Below are 15,945 nucleotides of genomic sequence, written 5' to 3' on the forward strand. Positions count from 1 at the left end.
GAGTCACAAAGGTTTTTCAAGGAAAGTTTATGGGAGGCAAGGGCTTCCGAGGTGGTTCAGTGGTAAAGAATCCACCTCCCAATGCAAGAGAGAGAGGAGATGTTGGTTTGATCCCTAAGTCAGGAAGATCCCCTACAGGAGGAAATGGCAACCCATTCTGGAAGTGCCTGGAAAATTCCATGGACAGAGGACCCTGGTGGGCTACAGTCATGGGGTTGTGAAGAGTCAGACACAACTGAGTGCACGTATACAGGAGAGGTAAATTTTCTCCAATCATGCAAATTTTAAAAAGAAGGGGTATAGATGAACCTTACCTGAAGACAGACATTATAAATAGCTTAGAAACTGTGGGTGTTGTAAAACATTTATTACAGAATTACTTCTTAGACTAAATATTATTTTTGAGGACTACTTCTGGTTTAAAATGGTACAGATGAAAAAATACAAAATAGAGATGTTGTCTTTCGCTTGCAGAACATCAACCACAGAGTAAGTGACATTATTTTCTCCGAAAATAGTGTTTTAAGATCACGCTCACTTAAAAAAGATGAATAAATCTTGATTAATTCAATGAAATTGATAGCTTTAGGAATAACCTGTTTGGAGCCAAATTTCTTTAAAAAAATCAATATTGCTTATACACTGGGCAAATTTTCACATTAATGGTAGCACATCTCTTCACTGCATAAATATACACTGATTCTAACCCATTTGCCACTGACCTCCATAGGTTGATGGAAATAGGAGTTCTGTGTGTGTTCTAAATTTTAAAAAGCAATTTTCTTAACATCTAATTTATTTGAGGTTGAAAGAATGTCACACAAAACACTCTACTTTCCATGTACAATAAAGGTATAGGAACCCTAGATTTCTAACCAATAATAATTAAAAAAAAATACTGTAATACATTCAGCTACTAGAGTATACAGAGAAGGGAGAAGTTCTTTTATGGAAACTGGCATCTATTGGCAACTCCTGAAATTTCACACAATTTTTATTGCAATCCAAAGAAACTTAAATTTGGGGTGGTGAGGAGGAACTGTCTTAATAATTAAGTATTAACCATAACTCACTAAAGGAAGGCCCTAAAGTTCTTGGATATATTAAAAAATAAGCAGCATGTTTATACCCGGAAAGAAAAACAAAATAGAATTAAAACTTGAAGCAAAAGCCTCAAAACCATTATGGAAGACAAACAAGGCCCCAAAGGTTAAAAGTGGAATCCTGACTGCATAATCAGGAACTACATGTACAGGAAGAAGGGGTGGGGGCAGAGGGGTAGTTAGAACTGTCTCAGATAATCAAGATATCTAGGTCACCGGACCTTGGTGTCATCATCTTTAGAATACTTAGTTCTAATAAGAGCTAAGACTTGATTTAGGTTTAAAGTACAAGATTCAATTTTGGATTCAAAATTCCTAATTGTCTGTAGGAATACTACCTGCAAAGAATCTAGACCTGGACTCAATTTTGAGTTCTAACTGATGACAAGCATTTGTATTTCCTATAACATTGCAGATTGCAAATCTGGGGATGGCAACAATTTTTACAAATGTTTATACTTTAAGATTTTCTGGCAGCACAGTAGAAATAGACCAAGGGTATTAGATTAATTGAAGATATTTTATGAATGAGACTTTCTGGTATAATTCAAAAGTACATATTAATGTTGTTTTCAAGATATCCTTATTATGCACTGAGCTGAAAACACAATGTACTAGTTACAACGTGCAAAAAGTATTTATTCCCTCTGAATGCTTCATCTGTACCCCCTTGTTTAAAAATCTTCAGTTGAACCATATAAACTTTCTGATAGTCATCCTTTTTGGACCTAAACAAAGCAATAACTCTGTATGGTGTAATCTGTATTAATTTGCTTGTATATACATCTGATTATGTGTGTGTGTATATATATATATATATACATGCATGTGTGCATAACACTAATTGAAATGTTAGATAAGTACAATAATAAATCTGGTTACTCATTTATCAAAAATCTTACTAAATGAAGCAAGTTTTTATGGGCTACTCTGTCTAACTGATCTTTCCTATTCCAATAGGATAGTTTTAATCGATGCTTGTTTATTTATATGATCACTTTTGTAAATGCATACAGTAGGAGGAAATTTTAACACTTTCATTATTTAACAGAGAAATACCAAAAGTTAAGTAAGTTTCTTGTTTTAAAGGGCTATGATTTGAAAAGGGGCTAAAGTCTTCTTAGGCTTTAAAAGTTATTAGTATGTACACAGGGAAGTGTGTGGGGGTGACTCAGGCTTGTGTCTTTCCTGTCTTTAAGATGCAGTAAAATTTGGTTAGTTTTACTGTCATCTCAAATACCTGAAAAAATGTCATTGATTCTAAAATTAGTCAAATGGCAATGGAAGCATAGTTGTCAGTGTACACTGATTTTTTTCAAGCTCTTCAATATTTATCATATCACTTTTTATTTGCACATATGATTCATGAAGCTTTGTGTATTTCTCAGTCAAGATTTTAGAATTTTGCTCATTTGTGTGTTTATCTGGGCTCCCCTGGTGGCTCAGATGGTAAAGCATCTGCCTGCAATGTGGGAGACCTGGGTTCAATCCCTGGGTTGGGAAGATCCCCTGGAGAAGGAAATGGCAACCCACTCCAGTACTCTTGCCTGGAAAATTCCATGGATGGAGGAGCCTGGTAGGCTACAGTCCATGAGATTGCAAAGAGTCCTACATGACTGAGAGACTTCACTGGTTCACTGGTGTGTTTATCTCTAAGTAGCCTGTGAAACTACTCTTTTCCCACCTATCTTCCTGCTTTACCTTCCTTAAGCAATTAAGTGATCAGTGCTTCCAGGCAAAGTTGATCTTTGCCTGGCTCTGGGGGCATGAGTTTTGATTAGCCTAGACATTCTTGATAATTTTCTTCTAATGCCTGTGATTGGTTTAGGAAAGAGTCAATGAGAGTGGAGGAAACATGCTGAGGAACTTGTAGGAAAGGGATGTAGATGCATGCATGTGCGCGCACACAAACACACACACGCACAGTCCTAGCCTATTTGAGGATGCAGTTATATGAAGATATATGAAGCATATATGAAGGGATGCAAATTAAAAGACACTTACTCCTTGGAAGAAAAGTTATGACCAACCTAGATAGCATGTTGAAAAGCAGAGACATTACTTTGCCAACAAAGATCCGTCTAGTCAAGGCTATGGTTTTTCCAATGGTCATGTATGGATGTGAGAGTTGGACTGTGAAGTAAGCTGAGCACCGAAGAATTGATGCTTTTGAACTGTGGTGTTGGAGAAGACTCTTGAGAGTCCCTTGGACTGCAAGGAGATCCAACCAGTCCATTCTAAAGGAGATCAGTCTTGGGTGTTCTTTGGAAGGAATGATGCTAAAGCTGAAACTCCAGTACTTTGGCCACCTCTTGTGAAGAGCTGACTCACTGGAAAAGACTCCGATGCTGGGAGGGATTGGGGACAGGAGGAGAAGGGGACAACAAAGGATGAGATGACTAGATGGCATCACTGACTCAATGGACATGAGTCTGAGTGAACTCTGGGAGATGGTGATGGATAGGGAGGCCTGCCGTGCTGCAAGTCATGAGGTCACAAAGAGTCGGACATGACTGAGCGATTGAACTGAACTGAAAGCTGTTGCACTTATCCTGTAATCACAACTAGACAAACCTAAGGAAAAAAGCCAATGAATATGCTGAAGATAGCAGAGAGATGATGGCCAGGTACAAGAAAATCTGGAGAAGTCCAATTACCTGACTTCTAGATTTGTGATTCTGTAACATAATAAATTTGTAATTGTTTTCCTTGAAGATAAAGATTGAAACTAAGTCTTAACATCTTCCTGTCAATCTCATTTTTCAAGACTCTAGTAAAGGGAAGTATATTTCAGAGTACACAGTAAGCATTTAGGAAATTGTCTTGGGGTATCTACATGGGAAAAATCTGGATATTTTTAAAGGCTACCTGGTATGATGAAGCCAAACCATTAGCAAATCAATACACCTCCAAAGAAATTATATATGAACAATTAGATTGCTGGGAGAAATATCAATAACCTCAGATCTACAGATGACATCAAGCTAATACCAGAAAACAAAGAGGACCTAAAGAGCCTCTTGATGAAAGGTGAAAGAGGAGAGTGAAAAAGGTGGCTTAAAACTCAATAGTCAAAAAAATAAGATCATGCCATTTGGTCCCACCACTTCATGGCAAATAGATGGGGAAACAATGACAGATTTTATTTTGTTAGGCCCCAAAATCACTGTGGACGGTGACTCAGCCATGAAATTAAAAGATGATTCCTCCTTGGGAGAAAAGCTATGACAAACCTAGACAGTGTATTAAAAAGCAGAGATATCATTTTGCCAAGAAAGGTCCATCTATTCAAAGCTATGGTTTTTCCAGTAGTCATGGATGAATGTGAGAGTTGGATCATAAAGAAAGCTGAGTGCTAAAGAACTGATGCTTTTGAACTGTGGTGTTGGAGAAGACTCTTGAATGTCCCCTGGACTGCAATGAGATCAAATCTGTCAATCCTAAAGGAAACCAGTCCTGAATATTCACTGGAAAGAGTGATGCTAAATCTGAAGCTCCAATACTTTGGCCACCTGATGTGACAGACTGACTCACTGGAAAAGACCCTGATGCTGGGAAAGATTGAGGACAGGAGGAGAAGGGGATGACAGAAGATGAGATGGTTGGATGGCATCATTGACTCAATGAACATGAGTTTCAGCAAGCTCCAGGAGGTAGTGAAGGCCAGGGAAGCCTGGTGTACTGCAGTCCAAGGAGTCTTAAAGAATCAGATACAACTGAGCGACTAAACAATAACAATCTAAATGGGAACAAACTGGACATTTTTAAGGCCATCCAGTATGATGAAGCCAAACCACTACTGAATTAATACATCACCAAAGAAATAATATATGCAGAATATCAAACTAATAATAATGACTGATATTTATTTTGTTTGTGTGAGTGTTTTTATCTGTTTATATTTATATAAGATAGTCAATAAAATCATTAGTAGTGGATTTTTTAAAATTTAAATTTATTTATTTTAATTGGAGGCTAATTACTTTACATTATTGTATTGGTTTTGCCATATATCAACATAAATCCGCCGTGGATATACACATGTTCCCATCCTGAACCCTCCTCCCACTTTCCTCCCTGTACCATCCCTCTGGGTCATTCCAGTTCACCAGCCGCAAGCATCCTGTATCCTGCATTGAACCTGGACTGGCGATTTGTTTCTTATAAGATACTATACATGTTTCAATGCTATTCTCCCAAATCATCCCACCCTTGGCCTCTCCCACAGAGTCCAAAAGACTGTTCTATATATCTGTGTCTCTTTTGCTGTCTCACATACAGGGTTATCGTTACCATCTTTCTAAATTCCATATATATGCGTTAGTATACTGTATTGGTGTTTTTCTTTCTGACTTACTTCACTCTGTATAATAGGCTCCAGTTTCATCCACCTCATTAGAACAGACTCAAACGTATTCTTTTTTATATATATATATATATATATATATATTTTTTTTTTAATTTATTTATTTATTTTTAATTTTTACTTTACAATTCTGTATTGGTTCTGGCATAGATTGACATGAATCCACCACAGGTGTACATGCGTTCCCAAACATGAACCCCCCTCCCACCCCCCTCCCCACAACATCTCTCTGGGTCATCCCCGCGCGTCAGCCCCAAGCGTGTCATATCCTGCATCAGACATAGACTGGCATTTCGATTCTTACATGTTATTATACATGTTTCAATGCCATTCTCTCAAATCATCACACCCTCTCCCTCTCCCTCTGAGTCCAAAAGTCCGCTATACACATCTGTGTCTTTTTTGCTGTCCTGCATACAGGGTCATCATTGCCATCTTCCTAAATTCCATATATATGTGTTAGTATACTGTATTGGTGTTTTTCTTTCTGGCTCACTTCACTCTGTATAATTGGCTCCAGTTTCATCCATCTCATCAGAACTGATTCAAATGTATTCTTTTTAATGGCTGAGTAATACTCCATTGTGTATATGTACCACAGCTTTCTTATCCATTCATCTACTGATGGACTTCTAGGTTGTTTCCATGTCCTGGCTATTATAAACAGTGCTGCAATGAACATTGGGGTACATGTGTCTCTTTCAATTCTGGTTTCCTTGGTGTGTATGCCCAGCAGTGGGATTGATGGGTCATAAGGCAGTTCTAGTTCCAGTTTTTTAAGGAATCTCTACACTGTTCTCCGTAGTGGCTGTACCAGTTTACATTCCCACCAACAGTGTAAAAGAGTTCCCTTTTCTCCACACCCTCTCCAGCATTGATTGCTTGTAGACTTTTGGATCAGAGCCATTCTGACTGGTGTGAAATGGTACCTCATTGAGGTTTTGATTTGCATTTCTCTGATAATGAGTGATGTTGAGCATCTTTTTATGTGTTTGTTAGCCATCTGTATGTCTTCTTTGGAGAAATGTCTATTTAGTTCTCTGGCCCGTTTTTTGATTGGGTCATTTATTTTTCTGGAATTGAGCTGCAGGAGTTGCTTGTATATTTTTGAGATTAGTTGTCAGTTGCTTCATTTGCTATTATTTTCTCCCATCCTGAAGGCTGTCTTTTCACCTTGTTTAGTTTCCTTTGTTGTGTAGAACCTTTTAAGTTTAATTAGGCCCCATTTGTTTATTTTTGCTTTTATTTCCAGTATTCTGGGAGGTGGGTCATAGAGGATCCTGCTGTGATTTATGTCGGAGAGTGTTTTGCCTATGTTCTCCTCTAGGAGTTTTATAGTTTCTGGTCTTACGTTTAGACCTTTAATCTATTTTGAGTTTATTTTTGTGTATGGTGTTAGAAAGTGTTCTAGTTTCATTCTTTTACAAGTGGTTGACCAGTTTTCCCCCACTTGTTAAAGAGATTGTCTTTTCTCCATTGTATATTCTTGCCTCCTTTGTCAAAGATAAGGTGTCTATAGGTGTGTGGGTTTATCTCTGGGCTTTCTATTTTGTTCCATTGATCTATACTTCTGTCTTTGTGCCAGTACCATACTGTCTTGATGACTGTGGCTTTGTAGTAGAGCCTGAAGTCAGGCAGGTTGATTCCTCCAGTTCCATTCTTCTTTCTCAAGATTGTGTTGGCTATTCGAGGTTTTTTGTATTTCCATACAAATTGTGAAATTATTTGTTCTAGCTCTGTGAAAAATACCGTTGGTAGCTTGATAGGGATTGCATTGAATCTGTAGATTGCTTTGGGTAGTATACTCATTTTCACTATATTGATTCTTCCAATCCATGAACATGGTATGTTTCTCCATCTATTAGTGTCCTCTTCGATTTCTTTCACCAGTGTTTTATAGTTTTCTATATATAGGTCTTTAGTTTCTTTAGGTAGATACATTCCTGAGGATTTTCTTCTTTTTGTAGCAATGGTGAATGGAATTGTTTCCTTAATTTCTCTTTCTATTTTCTCATTATTAGTGTATAGGAATGCAAGGGGTTTCTGTGTGTTGATTTTCCTGCAACTTTACTATATTCATTGATTAGCTCTAGTAATTTTCTGGTGGAGTCTTTAGGGTTTTCTATGTAGAGGATCATGTCATCTGCAAACAGTGAGGGTTTTACTTCTTCTTTTCCAATTTGGATTCCTTTATTTTTTTTTTTCTGCTCTGATTGCTGTGCCCCAAACCTCCAAAACTATGTTGAATAGTATCAGTGAAAGTGGGCACCCTTATCTTGTTCCTGACTTTAGGGGAAATGCTTTCAATTGTTCACCATTGAGGATAATGTTTGCTGTGGGTTTGTCATATATATCTTTTATTATATTGAGGTATGTTTCTTCTATTCCTGCTTTCTGGAGAGTTTTTATCATAAATGGATGTTGAATTTTGTCAAAGGCTTTCTCTGTACCTCTTGAGATAATCATAGGGCTTTTATTTTTCAATTTGTTAATGTGGTGTATTTGCTAATGTGGCTTTTTGTGCCCTTCCCAGGTCCGAGAAGCTCAGGTGATGAGGTGTTTGGTGAGTGCAGGGCTGAGACTTATCACCTCCCCCGTCCCTGCCCCTTGGTTTCCTGGCTATACAACCAGTGCACCTTCTCAGGTGGATGTTGACTGTCCAGAACCCCAAGAAGTCTTAGTTAGCAAAGAAGCCTGCTTGCAGTTTGGTAATGTCTCTCTGGGGCTGCGATCACCTGCTTCCGCCTCTGGCTGTATGTCACCGGAGGGGGATGGTCTGCAGCTGGATAGTTCTGTTCAGTCCTTTGTTCTGTGCACGAGCCTGGTGGTGTCTTAGGGCTTTTCACGTGGTTGCTATCCCACAGTCTGGTTTGCTAGCCCAAGTTAGTTCGCTCAGATTGCCCTTGGGGCATTCAGGCCCAGTCCTTACTCTAAGCAATGCAGCCCACACCTCCCTGCCCAGCCCCCGCTTGTTAGTGGTGGGTGCAGGCGTTTGCGCTGCTTCTCCGCTGGGGGAGTTACCATTGGGCTCGTAATCTGTGGGTTTTAATTATTTATTTTTCCTCCCTGTTATGTTGCCCTCTGTGCTTCCAAGGCTCACCACAAACTCAGCAGTGAGAGTGTTTCCTGGTGTTTGGAAACTTCTCTTTTTTTAAGACTCCCTTCCCTGGATGGAGCTCCATCCCTACCTCTTTGGTCTCTTTTTTTTGTCTTTTATATTTTTTTCCTACCTGCTTTTGAAGACAATGGGCTGCTTTTCTGGGTGCCTGATGTCCTCTGCTGGCATTCTGAAGTTGTTTTATGGAATTTACTCAGTGTTTAAATGTTCTTTTGATGAATTTGTGGGGGAGTAAGTGGTCTTCCCATCCTATTCCTCTTGGACCGCCCCCCCAATAGTGGATTTTTAAAAAGTTTTTCCCCAGCATTTGTTTCACAGCAGAACTGAAGTAGGTTATAAATTCCCTCACTTTTTATGCATACTTCAATATTTAATGTAGGAGGCTCAGAAGAGCAAGGGAGAAAGAAGATGAGGAAAGATGAAATAAAGGTTCATTTTGGAATCAGAAACTGATTAGTAAGGAGAGTAATTTTAAGAAATTCACTTTTGAAGAAACTGTCATAATTGATAACTTCCCACAGCTTAGTGTCAAGAACTTTATTTTTAGTTGAACTAGTAACACAGGAAACAATTAGACATCATCACCAAAGTTTTCATGCATTAATGCCAGCACAAATTAACTCCTACCACTAGAAATACTCCTCTTGGTCACAGTCTGTGAAGGGTATGACTTACTGCACTTAGGGCATAATTATGTCTCCTTGCCTACATAAAACTGACACACAAAAATCAATATTAATTAAAAAAAGATAAGAACTGTCCTCATTATCTTATTTAGCTGTCTCTCCAAAATGAGGTTATCATTTATGACAGAGATATATCAGAGTTCAGACTTAACCAACTCTGGTTGCCAAATAATAAATGTTCATTTTTCTAATTGTTTCTAAGTACCTGTTTCCCTAAGAATTGTTATTTATAGTGTTACCTAGAAAAAGGATCCCATAAAGTTCATATTGAATATCTAAGACAGTGCCATATTTACTTTTTTTCTCTTCAACACACCTGTATTCTCCATTCTCCCACCTACTTCTCCCCCCAAACACATCTAATATGAGAAAAAAAAAGTCTCAGAAGCCTGTAATCATTGTGCCCTATAGAGATAAAATGAATGCAACTTACATCTTCTATCTTAAACATTCATATATGTTTAATTTCATTATGTTAGATTTATTTTAATGTAAAAGTATGACACATTATGTTCACCTGGTGGCTTTGCAAATATGTGCTTGCATTTGTGAAGTCTCAGGATACCTCTATTTCTTGCTACTTTATCTCCCTTTTCTCCATGCCTCAGGGCACTCTCCATAAACAAAGTAGTAACAATCCCAGCAAATGTTACCATTGCTGAGATTATTTACTCTGGAAAACACAACCTAATCATGTCAAACACACTGACCATCAGGAACAGGAAAAGCAAGGTTGGAGTCTCCTCTGTCTTTTCCTGCTTCTGGCCCATGTTATGCCTTGAAGCCATTTCTTAGACCTGGGACCCTAAGTGATGGGAGATATTTTAGCAACATCAAATTCATTCAACTGACTTCAGGTTTTACCATGCTGGTGTTTGCACACAATTAAGTATCATAACCAACTATACACCCCCACACACAAAAAGTCAAAACAAAAAAAAAAAAAAGAAGAAGAAGAAGAAATGTAAGTGATCTATAAATATAGATTGATCATCTTTTAGATAATTTTATCACCTGTTGTTGTTGCTGTTCAGTCATCTTGTTGTGTCCAACTATTTGTGACCCCATGGACTGCAACACACAAGGTTTCCTCGTCCTTCAATGTCTCTAAGAACTTGCTCAAATTCATGTCCATCAAGTTGGTGATGCCATCCAACCATCTCATCTTCTATCACTTCCTTCTCCTCCTGCCTTCAATCTTTCCCAACATCAGGGTCTTTTCCAGGGAGTCAGTCCTTCACTTTAGGAGGCCAAAGTATTGGAGCTTCAGCTTCAGCATCAGTCTTTCTAATAAATAATTGGGGTTGATTTTCTTTAGGATTGATTGGTTTGGTCTCTTTGCAATCCAAGGGAATCTCAAGAGTCTTCTCCAACACCACAGTTCAAAAGCATCAATTCTTCAGTGCTCAGCCTTCATTATGGTCCAACTCTCACATTCATTCATGACTACTGGAAAAACCATAGCTTTGACTAGATGGACCTTTCGTGGCAAAATGATGTCTCTGCTTTTTTATATGCTGTCTAGGTTTGTCATAGTTTTTCTTCCAAGGAGCAAGCATCTTTTAATTTCATGGCTACAGTCAGCATCCCAGTGATACTGGAGCTCAAGAAAATAAAGTCATTGTTTCCCTATCTATATGCCATGAAGTGATGGGACCAGATGCCATGATTCATTTTCTGAAATTTGAGTTCTAAGCCAGCTTTTTCATTCTCCTTTTTCACCTTCTGCAAGTGGCTCTTAAGTTCCTCTTTGCTCTCTGCCATTAGAGTAGTGTCATCTGTGTATCTGGGGTTATTGATATTCCTCTCAGCAATCTTGGTTCTAGCTTCTAATTCATCCAGCCTGGCATTTCACATGATGTACTCTGCATAAAATTAAATAAACAGAGTGACCATATATAGCCTTGATGCATTCCTTTACCAATTTTGAACCAGTCAAATATTCCAGTTTTTCTAACTGTTGCTTCTTTTCCTGCATACAGGTTTTGCAAGAGGCAGGTAAGGTGGTCTGGTATTCCCATCTCTTTAAGAATTTTCCAGTTTGTTGTGATTCACACAGTCAAAAAGTTTTGTGTAGTCAATGAAGCAGAAGTAGATTTCTTTTTCCTGGAATCCTCGCGTTTTATATGATCCAACAGATGTTAGCAATTTGATCTCTGGTTCCTCTGCCTTTTCTAAATCCAACTTGCACACCTGAAAGTTTTCAGTTCACGAACTGTTGAAGCCTAGCTGGGAAGATTTATGCTCAAAGTATAGCAAAATGAAGTCTAGTTAACAACCTCTTTTTGCTAAATATTCCAGAAGGAAAGAAATTTATGTTTGACATTTAAAATATGTGTGTGTATCTTATGTAATATATTTTTGTCTTCAAGTTGTTACTCACAAATAGAGTACATGGGCTCTACAATCTGAGTAGTTTGGTTTGGGTTAGAAACCTAAGTCTGTGTAATCATAGGCAAATTATTTAATCGCCCATTCTCAGTGTTCTAACCTCTAAAAGGGCATAATATTAGTACTTATCTACTAGGTCTCTTGAGAAGATTGAATAAGTGCTTAATCAATGGCAATTGCTACTCTTAGTAAGTGATAATATTGGCAGAGTCTTGGACTCACAGTCATGTAGGCAAAAAATTTCAGGAAATATTTTCCAAAATATTACTTATTTCCACCTTTTTACTCAAGGTGAGGAAATTTAATTTTCTAAAGTCAGCAGACAGACCCAGGGCCCTCCAATTAGCAGCTGGCATAAACTGGACAACTGGAGATGTCTTGTTCAAGGTGACTAGAATTTGTGTTAGCACATTTCAAAATGTAGCAGGAGGAAAAAATAAGGAATGGAGGTGATTTCCAAAGTAACATTGACTTTCCCCTTATAGAAAGAGATGGCTTAGACAATCAGCAGTTAATTATCCTTGGAAAAGGTGTGTTTTGTCTTCTATGACAGAACTTTTTTTGTTTGTTTTTATTTTTGCTTTAGTGAGGTGATTAGCTATTTGAACTAGAGTTTAAGTCAGTCTCTACCTCACGCTTTTGTTGCTCTTTGTACAGTTTAAATATAAATGTCCTGGTTTCCTTCCAGGAATTTAGCGAGTTTTGTGCTTGAGGTCACTGAAATTTAAAAAAAAATGCATAGTCTATTTACAGAATTAATAAGTTGCCAATGGAGGAGGGAAACTAAAGCTAGGAAACTGGTCACCTATTTTTGTCAGAAAATATTTCAAATGAGATAATATCTTGGCTCAGTTGTTTATGTTAGCTGAGAAATGGGAAAGAAAAGTTGGGGGAATGTTTGAAGAAAGAGGGGAGCATTTTAATGATTAGAATTTAATGATCATTAAATACATAGCAGACTTAATGCTAAGCTTTTTTCATTTCAATTACTTTTCCAGAAACTCAATGAAAAAGGCAAACTGCAGATGAAAGAAAAAAGCATATCAGTTAATTCAACAAGTAATAAAGACATTTAAAAAAAAGAAATTGAACTGATTCAACTGTCACATGATTTTTAAAATACTCATTAGAGTCCTATCATTTGCATTGTTTCTTTATTGATTAAGAAAACTCTAAAATTCCTTTTGGTGTTAAATAAGACTCTACCTTGGATGAGAATGAGAAATAACTGCTTTAAACTGAATGTTATTCAATAACAAATGGTTTAATAGCAAATTTTCAGAGAATTACACCTTTATGAGAAAATGTGGATACATGGAAACAATTTTCTCCCTAACAGAATCACCATATACTCACTAGCCTTTGACCTAATTTTAGCTCAATATTGTCCTGAAATCAGAGTCAATGCAAAACAGGAGTCTTTATAAATCCACAGCTGTGAGGGGTTGGAATTGTTATTTCAGTTTACACATCCTTTGAGAATACTTCTGTACCAGTCAAGACCTAAGCCACACAATTTAAAAAGTAGTACTTAGGAAGTATGTCTTTATAGTCAGAAGACTCTGTAATAGCAATATTTTTTTTAATGAAAAGAGAAAAAAATATAAATGCCATGAAAGCTAGTTTCTAGTATTTTGATTAAAACACAATAACATTTTAATAATGAATCAGAGGAATAATATTTGTAAAAACAGGAAATCTCCATCTGGAAGGAACACAATATAGAGAGCATGTAAGAGTAGAAGGGGCCTTGGAGATCTTTCTCAAAGGTGATCATTTCCCCAAATAGGACTAAATGGTAAGCTATATTAGGGAATGTTTTATTTATAATAACAATCATAATAATACTAGAAGACATTATTAATAATCACAAGTTTTATTCCTTGAGAATCTATTAAAGCTAATGCACTATGCTCAGTACTTTTCATACATTTCTGTTGACCTTTGTAAACTTGTTTTCCCATTTTATAGATGAACAAATTGAGGTCCAGATTAGTTAAAAGAGTTCTCTAGAGCAAAATCTAGGTAGAGAGGTTTTATCTCTTTAATGGTCTTGTATGGAGTTTTAGATTATGAACACATATTCATAATGATGTAATTATGGTTATGAAACTGAAAAAATGCTGTTCTTTTCTTACAAAATAAATACATACTTAGCATAGAAAGTTAAAGGCAGCATGAAATAGTTAGTACAGGATAAAATTAACTTGCTATCAAAATTACTGCAATAAAAATATTACAAAGAAGTTTTTCTCAAATCAAAAGATGTTAACTAAATCATAATTTTCTGACTGAATCATCCGACATTTCTCTATTCACTGCTTTGTGTTTCACATCCTGTCCTCTCAATGAATGGCAACTACGAGCAGGCATTTCTCAATTGAATATGTGGCTGGAAGGCATGGAGCATCATGATTAATTAGACAGGCTTCAGAACCCAACCAGCATGATGGCATCCTGGCTGCATCACTTGCTAGTTCTGCAACTTTGGGCAAGATACTTAATCCCTCTAAATCACTGTTACTCATCCATAAAATGAAGTTGATAATGGCCTCTACATGAAATTGTTATTGGTAGGATTCAATGAGATAATGTAAGTGAAGGGCCAGCACAGTATGTGGTCCATGGTTAGCCCTCAGTCAGTGATAGATATTTTTACATTTATGGATGCCCCTCCGGGAGCTGAAAGGAACTGCCTTAACTTTTCCCTCTATATAAGCCATTTCTGTTGAATGCCTTCCATTCCTTTCATTTCCTTTTCTTCACATTAAAGAATTCAAATCTAACTTGAACATGGCCTTATTCTTTCTGTCTTGGCATAGCCTGTCATTCTTTACTCACCTAAGGGTTAACAGATGGTGGTGAGAGATACGGTGACAACTAAGAAGCACATAGGCAAGATTATAGCATCCTCTCCTCTCACTATCATTAGAACCCTCTAGTTCAGCTTCCTCCTGCTCAGATCACAAGAGTAACAAACAGCGATTGGACCCTAAAGGAGTCCCATTCAATTTCTGACAACATCATGTTATCTTGGTATCTAACATTATAATTGGACTTTGCCAGTTTGATAAAGTTTTAACAATGGTGGTTGCACAATACTACCTGCCTCAGGGACATTAAGGGTTAAGGAGACTTCTGGGAACTCATTGCATTAATGAAGCAGTGATGTCTGAGTTTCGAGCAACTAGTTCACAAAGGCACTTTTGAAACAGTCCACTCAGAGACTGGGGGCTGGCTTTCCTTTTTGTTGTTGTTGACGGAGGCCTCCATGGCACTAGAGCTTTGCTATGCATCATCTCCCTTATCAGAGGCTTTTAAAGCTCAGTTCTGAAATAACTGGATTTCAAGGGTAGGACCATATTCTCCTTTATTCCTACAGTATCTGCAGAGAGTGTCTAGAAGTGAGAAAGAACATTTCAAGTGCTGATCAATACCCTGTTGGGGAAGATAGATGAAGGCAGCAGGTTGAAAGTGGAGTTTAAAAAAAAAAAAAAAAAGCAGGTATGAGGAACAGCTGAACACTCCAGTTAGCTTCCTTAACCCATTCAGGGTAGCTGGAGTCTGCTCACACTTCTGTTTAAAGCAAAGAGAGTGAATTCCAGGAAGTATGTTAAAGTATACAGATGAACCCCACTCACAGACTACTCTCACATGCTCTGTATTCAGAGTTGATTGAGACAGAGACTAGCACAAGAAGGTATGCAATAGATCATTTAGGTTTCACAGGGATCAGAAAAAGATGACCACAGCTCAGAAGTGGCTTTGTATACAGGACCTTGGCCTCTAGCTTTGTCTTCTGAAGAATTTCTTCCCTGGCAATTAGAGTTGACTTAGTATATTCCTGATTGTTGGGACAGGAGTGGGGAGGACCAGGCAAATGAGAGAACAGGAAGGGAGCCAAGAACATTCACATTTGGGGATGATGTTCCACCAATTCCTATAGATCTCTTTGTCAATGTATGGAGGAAATAGATGCCTCCCTTTTTATTTTCTCTTGTTTTGGGGCACATCATAGATAATCAACTATATCTGCTGGATTTTTGAGGTTCTACTTCCTTCTCTGGTCCTCTTTCAAGTCCATTTCATCTTACCCCAAGCCAATCTATATGGTGATATTCCAGGTATGATTCCTATTTCAAAGCCAATGAAGCCACAGCTAATACATCTAGTCTTTTTTTTCTAACAGACTTCAATAACTCTTCTTGAGGCATGTCAAGATTCAATTTTCTCTGGTAGTTTTCTATACTTCATTATCCATGAATGAGCTTTTCCACACAG

General features: G+C 37.6%; 1 protein-coding gene across 19 annotated transcripts in view; it reads right to left on the bottom strand.

The window, feature by feature from the left end:
- Positions 1–15,945, bottom strand: part of NRXN1 (neurexin 1) — a 1,211,037-nt gene that overhangs the window by 867,196 nt on the left and 327,896 nt on the right. The window lies entirely within an intron of this gene.

Source organism: Oryx dammah, unplaced genomic scaffold, assembly GCF_014754425.2.
Source record: "Oryx dammah isolate SB20612 unplaced genomic scaffold, SCBI_Odam_1.1 HiC_scaffold_25, whole genome shotgun sequence".
NCBI lineage: Eukaryota > Metazoa > Chordata > Mammalia > Artiodactyla > Bovidae > Oryx > Oryx dammah.